The following is a 16,981-nucleotide window of genomic DNA, read 5'->3' as shown; positions in this document are numbered from 1 at the left end:
CCTTAGAAGTGTAAGACTTACTTGTAAAGCTTGATCTTGTCATCTTACCCATCTGGCATCCTTGGCACATAGCATTCTCAGGTTTTTCAAGACTCGGTAGACCTCTTACTCTATGCTTCTTATTTATTTTGATCAGATTATCAAAATTTACATGACAAAACCTTTTATGCCATAACCAGGTATCATCAATCTTTGCATGCAAACACTTATTCCGAGTTGAGTCAAGGTGAAATGTATTACCTTTTGTTTGTGTCCCGGTAGCAGCTAACTTTCCATTCTTGTCATGAACTTTGACAATTCCTTTCTGAAATTCTATTCGGTAACCTGTGTTGTTTAGCTGTGCCACACTCAACAAATTGTATTTCAAACCTTCAACCAAATAAACATCATTGCATCTTGCATTATCAAGAAGTGTTATAGATCCTTTACCTCTTACTGGACATGGTGCATCATTACCAAATCTAACATAGCCTCCATCATAATCTTCTAACATAACAAACTTGTGTTTATCTCCTATCATATGATGTGAGCATCCACTATCTATAATCGAAGAATCATTAGTGTTTATGTGAGATATTAGGGCTTTTTCTTCATACCTTTCTTCATCTGAGCCATCCTTGATAGCCACATAAACTACTTCCTCTATATCAGTCTCATCTGATTTATCATCGTTAGATTCCTCATCATCTATTAAGCATGTCTTTCTATCTCTTCTTCTGAAGTCTTGGTGTCCTCTGTAATGGTTATCTTTCTGTCTGTCATCTTGGTAATCTCTCTTTTTAGTAAAATCTTTGTCAGGACAGTTAGAAGCCATATGTCCTATCTTATCACAATTGAAACATTTCAAAGGTAGTTTTCCTTTATACTTACCTTTGCCTCTCGATAACCTTTTGGCTAATAGTGCTTCAAACTCTTCTTGCTTTCTGATTTCCTCATATAGTTTGTGTACTTCTTCCATGTTCTTCTGAAATCTTTCACTTGCTCCACTGTGATCTCCTTCAAAGTACTTATACTTTCTTTCACTGTAATCATTAGATTCATCAAGATGAAAAGAACTAAATGGAGATTCAACTTTATTTACCAAAGATCCACTGTTATCAAAATTACTTAACTCAAATGCATGTAGCTTACCAATGGTAGCATCCAAGGAAACTGGCATGTTAGGTACAGAACTCAATTCATTGATTGTAGAAACTCGGATTTCATAAGCTGGTAGAAAAGTTCTCAACAACTTACTTGTTATATCCTTTTCTTCAATAGTTCCACCTGCTCCTTTGATTTGATTGACAATCTCCTTTAGTCTTGTATTGTACTGAGTTATGTTATCACCTTCATTCATCCTCATAGATTCAAGTTGTCCTCTCAGACTGTCTACTTTTGCTCTTTGAACATGTTCATCTCCTCCATATACTGATATGAGCTTATCCCACATTTCCTTTGCATCATTGCAGCCTTCTAGATCATTAAACTCTGAATCGGTGAATGCAGATGTTATTTCAATCATTGCTTGAATATGTTCTTGCTTTACCTTTATCTCTTCCATAGTCAATGGATAGGTGCTTGGTGTAACAAAATCATTCTCCAGATAGTATACAGCATATTCTCCAACTCCTGATAGATGTAGCTTCATCCTTTTCTGCCATGTAGAGAAACTTGACTTGTTCAGCTTAGGTGCATCCTTCTTATACATCTTTGGATCTTTAACTCAAGTGCCTTTAAACTTTCCTTCTAGAGTCCAAAGCTCTGATACCAATTGATAGTTTTGATACTTAATATAAGTACAGATCCAATAGCCAACAAGATGAGAGGGGGGGGTGAATCATACAAACTTAATCATCCATAAAAACATCAGATTCAACCTCGGTAAAATATATATCAGTAATATAACCAAAACTGTTAAACATGCAAACTCAAAAGAATATGAACAATATAAACCTCATAACACCAGATTTAACGTGGAAACCCAAATAGGGAAAAACCACTGTGGGATTTCGGACCCACTAAGAAATATACTCTTCTAGAGTATGCTCGGTTAAAAGCAAATCCTGTTAAAGATTACAAACACATTGCTAGATGTGACCCGGTTAAAGGATTTCCCTCAGATCCATTAGGATCTTCACTTTGTTAGAAGTGACCTTGTTAAAGGATTTCAAACACTCAATCAGAATGTCACCTTGCTAGAGGGTTTACATATAAGACTGTTAAGTCCACTCGGTTAAGAGATTTTCTGTCACTTTCACAAAATAACAGTAATAAAAATCTATCTGCAACTTCACATCTAAAATGCTAAAGCATATTCCTATTTGTTCAACACAATCTAGACATAGAACTAATCTTGTCTATCTGCTAGGCTTCTATAATCTATTATTCTAACAGGTCTTCAAGCTTCTGTGCTTGGTAATCACTATGTAGCATCCCTATGCATACACTTGCCCGCATACATTGTTTATCAACAGTTTCCTATTTATAAACAATTAGGTAACCGCTTAATCTCTTTGATCACATTTCCCATGATCAATCATAGCCAACAGATCTTTAATCTTGTCCAGGTTCAATGCATCTTTTGATCTGAAAAACATTTTACCCCTCCTTGGAACTTGCATAATAGTTTTGGAACTTGTGCCAGGGTATTGCAGTTCAATCTGAGCTGTAGATCTTTATGCTGACTTTCCATTACCTTAGATTTGTTAACAAACTTCTTCCATGGCTCACCAATCATTTGATCTGCTCCAACTCATTAGCTTCCTTCATTAAATACCGCATGTAAATTTATAATGCATTCTATTATAGCTTGGTTACAACTTGGTAACAACTCAGTGAATACTAAACTCCACTCGGTAGACATTCCGCCTTCATTAACCGATAGCGATAACCTTAGGGTTTACCGACTAGGTTCCTTAGGGTTTACCGACTAGGTTCTTTGCTTGATAGCATAGTATAGTATTAACCTTTACAATTTACAACATATGTATGATGTTAAAACAATCTAAAACATCATGATCTCATCATTGTCTGACTCGGTAGTAGTTTCCCATTGAATACCTTATTCATCCCCTTATTCATTATATTCTTTACTGTGCCTTTTACCGACATCTTTATAATCTTCATATCATACTTCTCAAAATATGGCAACATCATACTAAATTAGAAAATCAATTTCTTGACATCAATGACAAAATAATAATATCAAGATAGAAAAACATCTTTAATCAGTTATATCCATAATCATCAACAACCTTCTCAATATCCTTAAGAAATGCCAACAATCTTCCATTGTCTGTTATAATGCAATATTGCCAACATTTTGAGTATCCTTAGTTTGAAAATTGGGCTCACTAACTAGTTCAGTAGTAACCGGTGGATCAGTATTTACATTTTTCTCATCTAATTTTACCGGTTCCTTATCCCCTAGTAGTTGAATACTCTGTGACTGTACAAATGGGACTTAACTCATATCCTACACTTAAAAGAATTTTGACCCAAATATCTATTGTTTATTTTCGGATTTCTTCAAATTTCTCTAACATCAATCTATTTATCCATTGTTTAGGATTGAATTCAGTTGAACCAGTTTTATTGATTAAATTTGCTTGGATTAACTAATTCTATCTCTTTTATTTGTCAGTCTAGAGTCTGCATGTAATTTCTTGATGTCTAACTTATCATACAGTTCCTTAGGCAATAATTTCTCTAATTCAATTAATGCCCTACTGAAAGAATCAAAATAATAGCTTCCTCAAGCTGCTTCTTTTCTTTATCATCAAAATCATCAAAGAATGTAGAAATGTTGTCCAGATTACCATCATTAATTATTTGATCTATAATATCTTGAACGTCTAATTTCTTCTTACGGTTCTCCTTTTTACTTCCAGTTTAGGTTTCTCATCACCCTTAGGCTTCCACTTATGTACAATGGTGATTTTGGGATTCTTCTAAGGAGGCTCCTTTTCTGGTTCTTTCTTTTGTTCTTCCTTCCCCCTCACAACCCTTACAAAAACACCTTTCTACTTCAGAGCTTTTTTTATTTTTGCATCGGATTGTGCTCCTCTGAAGAAACAGACATATATTGCCTCGCCGATTTGTTTTTTTTTCATTGATTCTTTTGGCTTATGATAATAGGCTCACCGGATGGTGCTTCTGGTTGTTTGGATCTCTCTGCTGAAACTAGGACCATATTAGGAGTTTCATGAGCTGCCTTCCTTGCTTCTCTTTCATCCTTTCTCTTTCACTTCATCTCTTCCTTCCACTGGGCTTCAAGGATTTTAACCTTTGGTTCAATTTTAGCCTTGTCATGACCCTCACTGATTAAAGTTTCAACTGCAACCTTGGTCATCTTCTTCCTCATTGCTAGTGCAACTTGTTCCTGATGAGTTTTTGAACCTTTCTCTTGGGTTGTGCCAAATTTTTCTTCCTTTTCATCAGTTGGAGCTTGCAATAAGTGTTGTGCATAAGCATCCAGTGTGGCCTCATCCACTTCATAGCCCATAGGCATGATCCAAACTATTCTAGGTTCGACTGCCTCTATCATACATTCATCTTTATTTACCATAAAACAAATAGTATCTTTATATTTTTCTACAATTCCTTTAGGGATTCTAGCCCTCTTTTTCATCTCTTTTTGGAAGGTTTTAAAAAATGCAAATAAATTGGATTTTTGTTTCTTATCACCTTGACTATCCAAAATTTGTGATATTTGGGTGGCTACCAGTCTATCAAAAGCCCACTGTATTTTACCATATTCAAAAAGTAAAATGCCAAACATATAACAAAAGATCCATATCGGAATGTATTTTTCTTGTCTTATTTTGTTTTTTGAAGGTTTGACATTAGTTCCTTCAGCATCACACTACACAAGTCATAGTGCGCGTCTTCCTTCACCATTTGATGTGCAATAAGGATGTTGTTACCAGAGACAGAATTCAGATGGTTTGTCTGATAGACCTTGTATCTGATTACCATTGCTGCAAATTTCACATCAATATCTCTGATATCATCACCTCTCATTGATCAACCATCGAAGGTGGTGCCTATGAGTTTGCAGAGTCCAGTGTTGGAGAGTTTTGAAATAGGACCGGGCAAACCTCCAACCTTGTGTAGGCATGTGATATTCATGATAACTTCCTCAATGATTTTGTAAGGTCAGTCTAACCAAATGAATTCCCCATGAATGCAACTAAGAATATATTGGACCCATTTAGCTTTGTTAAATGTCAAAAAATCCATAAACTAGGTAAAACCCTTCCTCTACAAATGTGCATATTCCAGCTTCAGCTAATTGTCGGTAATTAGATTTTTCAGTGAACACATAGGACAACTCGTAGCTCCCAAGTTCCTCAATTTCACAATGGATGTATTCCCTAATGTCTTTGGTATGAACAACACCATGGCAAACACGCGAGAATGCTCCTAAAGGATCATCCAAAATATATTTGAAAGGATGCTTCTTAAATTCCGAACGGGGGTGGTTCTTGATTTTCACCACCAAAGGAGTGTCAACATTCGATGAAGAATCCATGATAGATAACTAGGGTTTCAACAAACGGTAAATACCTCAATATTTTGTCGAATGGTGAAATGCTCTTTGAATGTAGATGCTCGCACAAATCGTTTTTGGACTCTTGAAATGCTCTAGAAATCGCTCTTCAGAATGCTCGATCGTTGTGAGAGGAAATGACTTAACTTTTCCCTTTTATCGCCAGTAACCCTAATTTTTCATAGTCATAAATGCTACCGGGAAAACTAACGGGGTCACATAATATGTATATAAGTTCTGTTAAATGCTTGAAATCGCCTGAGCATCCATCTATAATCAGAATTCTCTGACTACAGATCTAATTCGAGGTGTTTTCATGATCTTCATTTATTTGCCTACCCCTAAGGCAGAGTGCCTTAGTTATCGGTTGTTCCTGGTTTCGGTGCAGGACCTGATGATTCTACTTGTTGTTTTGTCGGTTGAGTATCTGATCTCCTAAGCCATCTTCTCTCATGTTGTTTTCTGGTATCTTCAACCTTTTTCTTTCCCTTCACATCTACATTTCCATGAGCTACTGGTGGGTTCTTACTCCTGCAATACTTAGCAATATGTCTAATCTTATTGCATGCATAACAGATAATATTGTTCTTCTCAATTGCTTTGTTGATTTCTTTGATTTCCTTTTGATCTATATTGATTAGCCATATGACAAAATCTACTACATGCATGACATCTAACATTTCTAAGACCGGTGAATGATGCATTGTTCTAATTGTTCCTATTTCTGCACTGACTTGCTATATGACCATATTTATTGCAAACAAAACACGTACCATTGAATTTGTGAGCATTAGGTTGTCTTACTGGTGATTTCTAGTTCCTGTTGTTGGAATGATTCTGCTTCTGACCAGATGATTGATCTTGTTGTGCAATACCAGAGTTTTCTCCTTCTTCATAACCAAGACCTCTCTTGTCATTAGTATCTATCTAGCTCTTCAACAGTTCATCAATTTTTGCAAAGTTGGCTTTGAACTTGTCCCTGTACTCATTTGCAGTGTCTAAATCATCTCTCACGATTATTATTTGTCTTTCAAGTTCCTATTCATTATTCCAGGACTGAATCAACTCAAGTTTCAACATGTCATTCTCATGTGTCAGACTATTGCATTCATCAAATTTGTCCTTCAATGCTTGAGCTCGGTCTTCAATTTCCTTACACATTCTCATAGTTAGGGCTTGCATCTCATTCTTCAAGATAGTGTTCTCTTGAGTGAGTTTATGACAATGGTCTTTCAAGGCATCTTCTTCATCACTACTCTGATTTTGTAGTTGATCACAGAGTTCCTTCCTCTTGGCTTGAACAATTGAAATCTTTCCTTGCATCAGTTCATTCTTTAGTTTAATACTATTTTCCATTTGTTCATTATCAATATCCTCAAGAGCAAGTTGATGTTGTTGTTGCAGACTGGTTTCCATTGATTCCAAGTTCTGAATCTTCCTCAAGTGGTTAAACTTGTTCCGAGGAACGAAGCTCTGATACCAATGGTTGGAATCCAAGAACACTAAGAGGGGAGTGAATCATTTTTCTACCGGTAAATGAATTTTTGAACTTACTGCATATGAACCGGTTAATAGTAAATAAAGCTAGAGTGCATAAACCAAATAACACATAAAGAAGCAATACCATAACACCAATATTTATACGTGAAAGCCTTGTAAAGGGAAAAACCACGATGGGGTTGATACCCACAATATCTATATACTTGATCAAGGTATACAAATATTACATAGAGGGGATTGCACATGCAATCAAACTCGCCGCCTAGAGCTCACTGCTCAAACAGAAGTCTCACTGACTTACACAACATTATACAAGATCACAAACAAAAATAAACTCATAGAGTGCATCTGACCATCCTGGATAAGTTTTGGTTGATGCTCTATCAACCCTCTACGAACTGGTTTACTGATACTCTATTCTGCCTTGTTTTGCTACCGATTGGGACTACACACAAAAGATTTTACTCGTTGATCAAATCGCATACCATCAATCTCTAACTGAATCACATCCAAAATTGCATCATTATTAACATTGAATCTATCGCTAAGAGATCTCCCTTAAATACCCTTTTAACTTTTCACCCTGTCGGCCTCAATGAAGAAAAATTAACTTGTCGGTTGTTGGATGACAAAGTATATCATACATTATCCCGATGATCATGTTGGCCTTCACACACTACCATAAATTTCTTCAAACATATTACAGGGATCACAAAATATCTTAGTTGGGTCTTATACTTAACCGAGTTCCAAATTACACATTACTGGTACCAAAACTAACCAGTTAATAAGAATAAGGCATAATGTATATACCAGTTGACGCAATCAATGCAAAAAGATAAGACAATGAATCCCGATGAGAATTATCAACACCTACAGATGAGTTGCCATCAATGACAACCCTAAATGCAATTCACTTTACCAGATGAGTGTCAATTGCCAACAACATAAAGGTCTTTTCTCAATATAGGTGGATTTTTTAAGGCAATGTTTTGAAATTAAAAAATGAGTGCACACTCTAAATTGATGTCCTTGTTTTAACAAAAAAATATATGTGATCCCAAAAAAACTATGCCAGATGAAAAAATACTACACTAAATCTTCCTTAATATTAAAAAATAATTAAAACTAACACATGGAACAAAAAAATATGCATGCACTAGGTATCGATGTTATTGATCTTATTTATTAACGATATGTTGGGTAGAAAATAAAACTTTTTGAAAGTAGTATAAAGTTTAATAAATAAGTTATTATCAAATTCTTATAAAGTGGGATGAGTTATTTTTATTATTATTATTAAATATATAGTAATAATCTACAAATTAAATGACAAAAATCACTAGTTCGCATCTACATCGAATTCTTGGTGGCCCATGCTTGTGATAAATTTTAGAATTTTAAAATTTGGTTAAAAGTGTTGACTTGAGTGTTCACTTTAAAAGAAAATGGGACACACCTTTATGCTTCCACCCTCTAGCTATTGTATTTTCGTTTCTTTTATTTTCGTCATGAAATCATCAATATAATCTATGAATCATACACAAAAATCCAACCAAAGGAGACTCCATGTTCCCTTATTGATGGAACATATCAATCAACATTTCTCGTCATCTTACAAACTAAGAAATCATTTAAACACTTATGCATTTCTACACAATTCTCCCGTGATGATCAACCACAAGAGCTAAGAATAATTTGCAAGAAAAATAGCTATCACACATAAGAGATTGAGCAAAGATTGTATGCTTTATAACAACCAAATAATTTTGTATTATGGACAAAAAATGATTGAAGATACAATATTGGAGTTACAATTACAATGAGTGAATGAATCCTTATAAAGGATGAATGAAACCCTAGGTGCAAACCCTAATGCTAAAATTAGGAGAACTAAAGCAATGCAAAGTAGGAGCTAAATTAAAAGCTCAACTACATCTATAACTAATGTTAGAAAAGAAAACTCTATATAATAAAAAGCACCTAATTTTAGCTTAAGTGAAAAAGCAATTAAAGGACTTAAGTATAAAATAAGTAGATAATTATCCTAAATTTACTCCAACACCTCCCCTTAAGATTAACTTAGGGATAAGCTAAAGATCTAATGATGAATGCAAAATGCATGCATGAATGAGACTCAAAAACTAGGCCTAATTAGGTACTCATGTACAAACTAGTGCAAAGAAAACCCATCAAACCCATAGCCTAATCTGTCTTGTCCCTACATTGAATGATCTCATACTCACTAGTCAAGTTGGGCTAGGTTTGATCTAAACAAGACCATAAACCCCTAGACCAAAGTAATCCGATCATTCTAGTCTTCTAGCTATGATAGTTATGAGGGTGAGATTATCAATAGAAGGATCCACCATTAGGCTAGGGTTAGATAAATATAAGAATATGAAATATGATGATTCTATGCCCCCAAAGCAAGAAAAATGAACCCTTTTGCACTTGTATAAGCTAAGAATCACAAAATTGATAAATGAAAAAAACTTAGACCATTGAGTACCTATTGAATATTTTTTGAAATATTGACTACATATCTAGATAGAGGACTATGAGAGCTTTTTGACGATGTGTAGAAGTCAAAAAATGGAATCCATTTTCTCAAGTTATGGCACTAGAACCGCAAAACTAAAGGCCAAATTTGAAGGCTTGGTACAGAGCATTGGTACAAAATTTGATCGAACCACCTATAAAATAGCCCTCTAAACCAACTTTCCAACAATATGTCATTTGCTCGATATCAACTTTGTATGACGAAGTTATCATGGGCAAAAAAAAACTACTATTTATGGTTTGGAAGGCTTGAAGGGTTCCCAAAAATGAAAAATATTCAAAAATAGCAACTTTTTGAAAATAGAAAGTTTCTAAAATAGTAAGTATCTATAAATATAAAATTTCCAAAATTATAAAAATTTTGAAATTAAAAAGTTTCTAAAAATACTCTTTCTAAAAACGAAAACTTTTCAAAAATAGAAACTTTCTAAAAAAAATCGCAAAGAATTGTCTTATCTCCATTTTTTATGATTTGGCAGGCATTTTTAGGGTTCTTTTAGCCTTCTAAGCATAATGGTGACCTCCATTTCGTGCAAAAATGCCCTATTTTTTCAAAATAACCCCAAATTTTGCCTCAATTTTTGTGTCCTCAATCAATTTGACCCAATTTTTCAACTGCTCCAATTTTGATGAAACTATAGTTGATCTTAGGGTTTTTTGATACTATGGATGCAATGGAAACCTTTGTTATATTCACCCAAGGTTGGATCCCTTAAGCATGCAAACAAGAGCTTGATAGAAAAACTCTAATACCATGTAGGAGTTGATCAACCACAAGCGCCAAGAATCGTCTACAAGCAGAATGTCATGCCCAAAATTTAGGGCAAAAACGGAACGATTTTTTTTTTAAAATACAAATTAATTGATTAACAAGTTCACTCACACGACAAGCGTTATTGAAACTTCCATAATTATACTCGAGCTAATTCTGAAAAGAACCAAGCATCGAAATTTTGTTTAATCTTATTTGCAGAAAGCTATCTGGTTTAATTTTATCTCTACGAGATACCTAGTCATTAGGTTTATTAAATCCATCACGTTAAGGAAAATAGGAGAGGAAATTTAATTCAATTCCCAATAAGACACATAGTCTAAACATCCAATTTAAAATTTAAATACTCTAATTAAATTACTCGGGACAAAATTAAGTATTTATTACATTAAATACATTTAAAATTATAAAGGCTAGGCTTACTTCTTATGATTTATATATTTCAGTTTCCTTTTCTACTTCCTATGAGTAATCATACGGAGTTATTTAAATGTTTAAAACTCTATTAAATACATCTAAATATTTAAAACTTGATTAAAAACTTACTCCAATTTATAATCAGAATATATGTTTATATATATATATATATATACATTATATTTTAATCCATTTAAAATTATCTTCCCAAGATAATAGTTACTTTGGTTTCCAACCCTAATTAGGGTTTTATATATTTTTTTTATACATATATTAATACTCTGAAAACTATCATGTTATTTTATTTCATTTACCCTAGCCCTACCCGGGCTAGGGTTTAATCCTTTTTTTATTTATCACTGAGTATTTTTTTACAAGGCCGAAACCCCAAGGCGGCGGCCATTTTCGTTGCAGGTTCGAAGAAGGCGACAGGGAGGGCCGAGGCGCCACTATGTGGGCGCACAGTGGGCATCGCGGCACCACTGTGTGTCCACACAGTGGGCGCCGCTAGCGGCTCACACCACTGTGTGGCCAGATAGTGGCGGCCACGGCCATCCACTGTGTGTCCACACAGTGGGAGCCGAGCGGCCCGCACTATGTGTTCACACAGTGGGTGCCGCGCGGCCCTCACTGTGCGTACACATAGTGGGGCCCGCGTGGAACCCAAATTTCCCTCTTTTTTTTTTTAATCTATTTTTTTTTTAAATATATTATATATAAATATATATATATATGTATATATATATTTATATATATATATATATATATATATTTATATTTATATAAATTTATATATATAGAAGTTTTAAGGGTGAATATAAATAAAAATATATTTTATTTTTTTTAATAAGATTTACATACAAAATTTTAAACAAAATAACAATGGGAAACACATTATGTAAATCCAAAATTACATGTGCACAAATAAACATTTAAGTATATATAATTGATATATAACTTAGGCTCTTTTATTTATTTATTCTAATTGCTGATAAAAGAAATAGAAGTAGATCTTTTGCTAAACTTTTATTCTAACACATTTTTTTTTCTTAAAATACATCATACTATTCTGAATAAAACACATTCATTGATTTTTCCACTAATAAAACAATTACTTAAAGCACACTTATTCTTTTAAATACTTAGAATTATTCAGCAAAATAACTCATACTTTTCAACAAGTAGAATATAGATAAAATTTATTTGAAACTAATTTTTCCATAATACAAAAGAAGCTTTTACATGCAACTCAAAGAGGCTTTTTTTCTTTTTCTGAAACACAAACAGAAGTAGAAATAAAACAAGCTTTTTTTTTACAACTCCAAGATATTCTACATATTTACAGGATGTTTATTTGCTTAGCTACATCAATAAAACTCAAGTCTATTTTCAAGAATTACAACTTGCTTCTCTTTTCTATGAATGAGGCATACTTCTATAACAAATTTAAACAAATATTTGCAACTGGATTTAAGTATCTTCAACAATAATCTTCTGTGTCTTTTCATGGTTCCTATTCTCTTTCTCCTAACTTTCCTGCATAATAGAAGATACAAATATGACCACGGAGTGCTCACCTCCTAGCCTAGGCTAACTGGTAGCCACCCCCGAGCTCGGAGAACCAATTCCTAGATGGGTAACATATAGGCAAACACATAGAAGGCAATGCATACAGATAATCAGACACACTCCCAACTTGGCTTCACAGCACCACACTTTGGTGATGATCTTTTCAAAGGGTGGTAGTGGACCAATACCCTGAGGAGAACTGCAAGTATGAAATAAACAAGAAGCCACCTCATGGCACAATAAATATATCAAGAATCTCAACCCCTTATTCCTTATGCCCCCCAAAGGAATTCTAGCCTTATATCCCTCCTTATGACCCCCATTGCACAAACAGGCCATGCAGCAAGGGTCACACAAAGATCCCTTGTGATCGCTCTCAAAAGAGAGTCTGTCACTTGAGGGTTGTCACTGCTACCACCCACAAGATCCTCTTCTCTCCCAAGAGTAAGAGGTCTTGAGGAAACTCCCAAAACACAACACAAATCATAATGCAAAAATACCAAAAGATTTTTCAACAAAAACATTCAAGAACACAGATTTCTTACACCAACAAACTTCCAAACATAAGCAAGAAGAAGACATTATAATGAATAACTGAAACCAACCTTAATCTGCCCAAAGGTATTATGATATTTGATGAAGAGCTGCCCAATCCACGAATCTTTTTCCTTCTACCCTTAATCAATTTTTCTATTCCATAACATTATTTTCTTTTCAGAATTTCTCTTGTCTCCAAAAATGGAGAGTGGGTGATTACCCTCAAAATCTCAAAATCTTGCTTAAGAAGCTCACTCTCTGAGTTCTCACAAGTTTCTAAAAACCAAAAGGGAAAGAAAGCAAAAATGCAAAAAGACTCCCATTCGAATAATAAAAATCTAAATTAGATTTAACTTCTAAATTTTCAATTTTCGCACAACTCAAAAAAAGCCAATTTTTAAAGCGTTAAAAAGATCATTATAAAGTAGAAACTTGCCTAAAATTACCCCTAACCCCTAGGTATACCTTATGGGCTTTAGGAAACCCTATTAAACTACCCCTAGGTGTTCATTTAACCCATTTTAAACCCCTCTGAAGTTTATTTTCGGGTCAAACATAAGTTGACCACCCCAAATATTATATTCCCAAAGTATTTATGACAACACATTATTTTATTTAAGAAGAACTATAATTAAACACTTTCCCACCAAGAGACAAAATAAAACATTTAAATTTAAATCCACACGTGTCAAGTGACACAAATAAAACACTTTTACAAAAATAAAACATGAAATTGTCTCTTGTGGTTTTTACACAATAAATTTAAATAACACTTAACACTCATGCAGCATATACTGCTACTAATAAAATACAACACAAACGGGGTGTTGTCTCTCCAAATAGACAAACCCTGGCTTACGAACATACATAAGTCTAGGTTTGATTCTCCGTAATTTTCCATGGTCACATGGTAAATTTCCTGCGCATCTCACATTAGTACTTCCAAATATCCATATATGATATAATTCAATAATATAACAATACACATCATTACTTGCATACAATTTTCATCTGCACAGATTGAATACATCTTTTTATCAAACAAATTCACATAAGCAATTTCATCCCAATTCACATAAACTAAACATACATCATAGTTCTATATTCAGAGTAAAGTCCTGCAAATTCAATAACGACATCTATCATTGCAATATCATCCTATCTAACAATCATGTAGTGTTCTATCTCATAAAGCATATAAGTAAATCACCAAATCATAGCAATGTTATCCAAATCCTGAAATCATATAAGTTCTAAGTCTCAAAAAGCATCAAAATAAAGTATCCTTAATAGTCTAAATATAAAATCCACTGAATGTCAGACTGAGTCAAGGTGAGGCCTCACATCCTCCCCCTCTAGGCATGAACTTCCTCCTGGAGTTCATCAAAGAGGTGGGGGTACTCTGATCTCATACGTGCTGCGTCCTCCCATGAAGCCGTAACCTCATCATAACAATCCCACTGGACCCTAACCTGGTCCAGCTCTCGACCTCGAAGGGCCAATGTCCGGCGTGCCAAAATGCGAATGGGCTCCAAAGCTAGCTGCCCGTCCGACTCCACCTACAAGGCATCCCAATCTAAAATGTGAGACTCATCATAGATATACTTTCTCAAAACTGAAACATGAAACACATCGTGGATGCGTGACAGGCTAGGTGGCAAAGCTAAATGGTAGGCAACTGGGCCTATCCTCTCCAAAATCTCAAAAGGTCCTACAAAGTGAGGTGCGAGCTTAGAACCCTTTCCGTAACGGATTGAACTCTTATGCGGTCGCACTCTCAAGAAAACTCTATCTCCAACCAAGTAGCTACGATCTATCCTCTTTGCATCGGCATATTTCTTCTGTCTATCTTGAGCCTCTCTGAGACGCTGCCTAATCAAATCCACCTGCTGTTCCATATCCCGAAATAACTCAAGACCAATAGCAACTCTATCCTCTATGCGATCCCAACTCAAGGGCGTCCTGCAAGGCCTACCGTATAATGCCTGATAGGGTGGCATCCCCAAAGAAGTGTGATGCCCATTGTTATAGGCAAACTCCACTAAGGGAAGATACTTCTCCCACCAGGTCTGATGATCCATGACGTACATACGAAGCATATCCTCTAACACCTAATTGACCCTCTCTGTCTGACCATCTGTCTCCGGGTGATAGGCTGTACTGAAATTGAGCTTAGTGCCCATAGCTGCCTGTAATGACTTCCAAAAGGAAGAAGTGAAAAGAGAATCCTTGTTAGAAATAATCTTGCGGGGTACGCCATGTAGTCTAACAATGTCTCGCAAGAACACCTGTACTACTGCTGGAGCTGTGAATGTAGTACGAACTGGTGAAAAGTGAGCTACTTTGGTCAACTTGTCAACTGTCACCAAGATAGCATCATGGCGACAAGAAGACATAGGGAGACCAATGATGAAATCCATGGATATAGTATCCCACTTCCACTCTGGTATAGCATGAGACTGAAGCAACCCACCTGGATGGCGGTGCTCCGCCTTTACCCTCTGACACTCGAGACATTGAGCTACTATCTCAGCAATGAGCTGCCGCATTCCCGGCCAATGATACAACTGCCTCAAGTCAGCATGCAACTTCTTAACCCCGGGATGTGCTACATAAGGGGCTCTATGAGCTTCCGTGACAATGAACTCTCGCAATCCTCCGAAGGAAGGTACATAAATGCACCCTCTGTGGCGTAATAGTCCATCGGACTCCAAAGAATAATCCACATATTTCCCTTCTAGTGTAACCTGAGATTGTATTACCTGACCAACCTCTGCATACCATCCATCCTCTGGCAAGTGTTGAAGTATACGGTCTCTCAAATCCATGCCCATGGATATGGTGTAAACCTCATGACGTCTCCTACTCAAGGCATCTACAACTACATTTTCCATTTTCCTTTCCTTTGATGTAGTGAACGTCAAAATCATATTCGCACAAGAACTCCATCCATCTCCTCTGACGTGCATTAAGGTTCGACTGAGTAAAGATGTACTGAAGACTCTGATGATCTGAATGCAGCTCGAAGTGATGTCCTAAAAGGAAGTGTCTCCACCTCACAAGTGCATGCACTACTGCTGCGAGCTCAAGGTCGTGAGTGGGATAATTAAGTTCATGAGTCTTAAGTTTCCTAGACTTGAAAGCTATGGCCCTACCATCCTGCATAAGAACTGCCCCTAAACCCTCTAGGGAAGCATCTGTACAAACCATGAAGTCAACTGAAGGGTCTGGTACAACAAGGATAGGAGCGCTAGTAAGTGCCTTCTTGAGTTCCTGAAAGGCCTTCTCGCACTTCTCTGTCCACTCAAATTTCTTCCCTTTACGCTGAAGAGAAGTAATAGGGTGTGCGACTCTGGAGAAACCCTCGACAAAACGTCGGTAATATCCTGCTAAACCCATGAAACTCCTGACCTCTGTCACACTGGTAGGCGCTGGCCAATCCATAATAGCCCTAATCTTTGATGGGTCAACTAGGATCCCATCACCGGAAATAACGTGCCCAAGGTACTTGACCTCCGACCGAAAGAAAGCACACTTCGATAGGCTGCCAAACAACTGGTTATCCCGCAAACACTGCAATACCTATTTCAGGTGCTCCTCATGCTCCTTCTCATTCCGAGAATATATCAGTATATCATCGAGGAACACAATAACAAAACGGTCCAGAAAGGTACGGAACACCCCATTCATGAGGCTCATAAAAACTGCTGCGGCATTCGTAAGTCCGAAGGGGACTACAGTAAACTCATAGTGACCATATCTAGTGCAAAATGCGGTCTTGTGGATATCACTTTCCACTATTCTCAACTGATGGTATCCTGACTTCAGATCTATTTTGGAAAAGACTTTGGCACCCTGAAGCTGGTCAAATAAATCATCAATTCTGGGCAAAGGATATCGGTTCTTGATGGTTACTTTATTTAGCTACCGATAATCCATACACAATCGGAGAGATCCATCCTTCTTCTTAACGAAGATGACTGGTGCACCCCAAGGGGATACGCTAGGACGAATATGACCCTTCTCAAGAAGTTCCTCAAGCTGAATTTTAAGTTCATTTAACTCATTTGTGGTCATCCTATAAGGTGCTC

The sequence above is a fragment of the Cryptomeria japonica genome, chromosome 7 (genome assembly GCF_030272615.1).
Source record: "Cryptomeria japonica chromosome 7, Sugi_1.0, whole genome shotgun sequence".
In the NCBI taxonomy this organism is placed as follows: Eukaryota; Viridiplantae; Streptophyta; class Pinopsida; order Cupressales; family Cupressaceae; genus Cryptomeria; species Cryptomeria japonica.
This window is presented reverse-complemented; position numbering follows the sequence as displayed.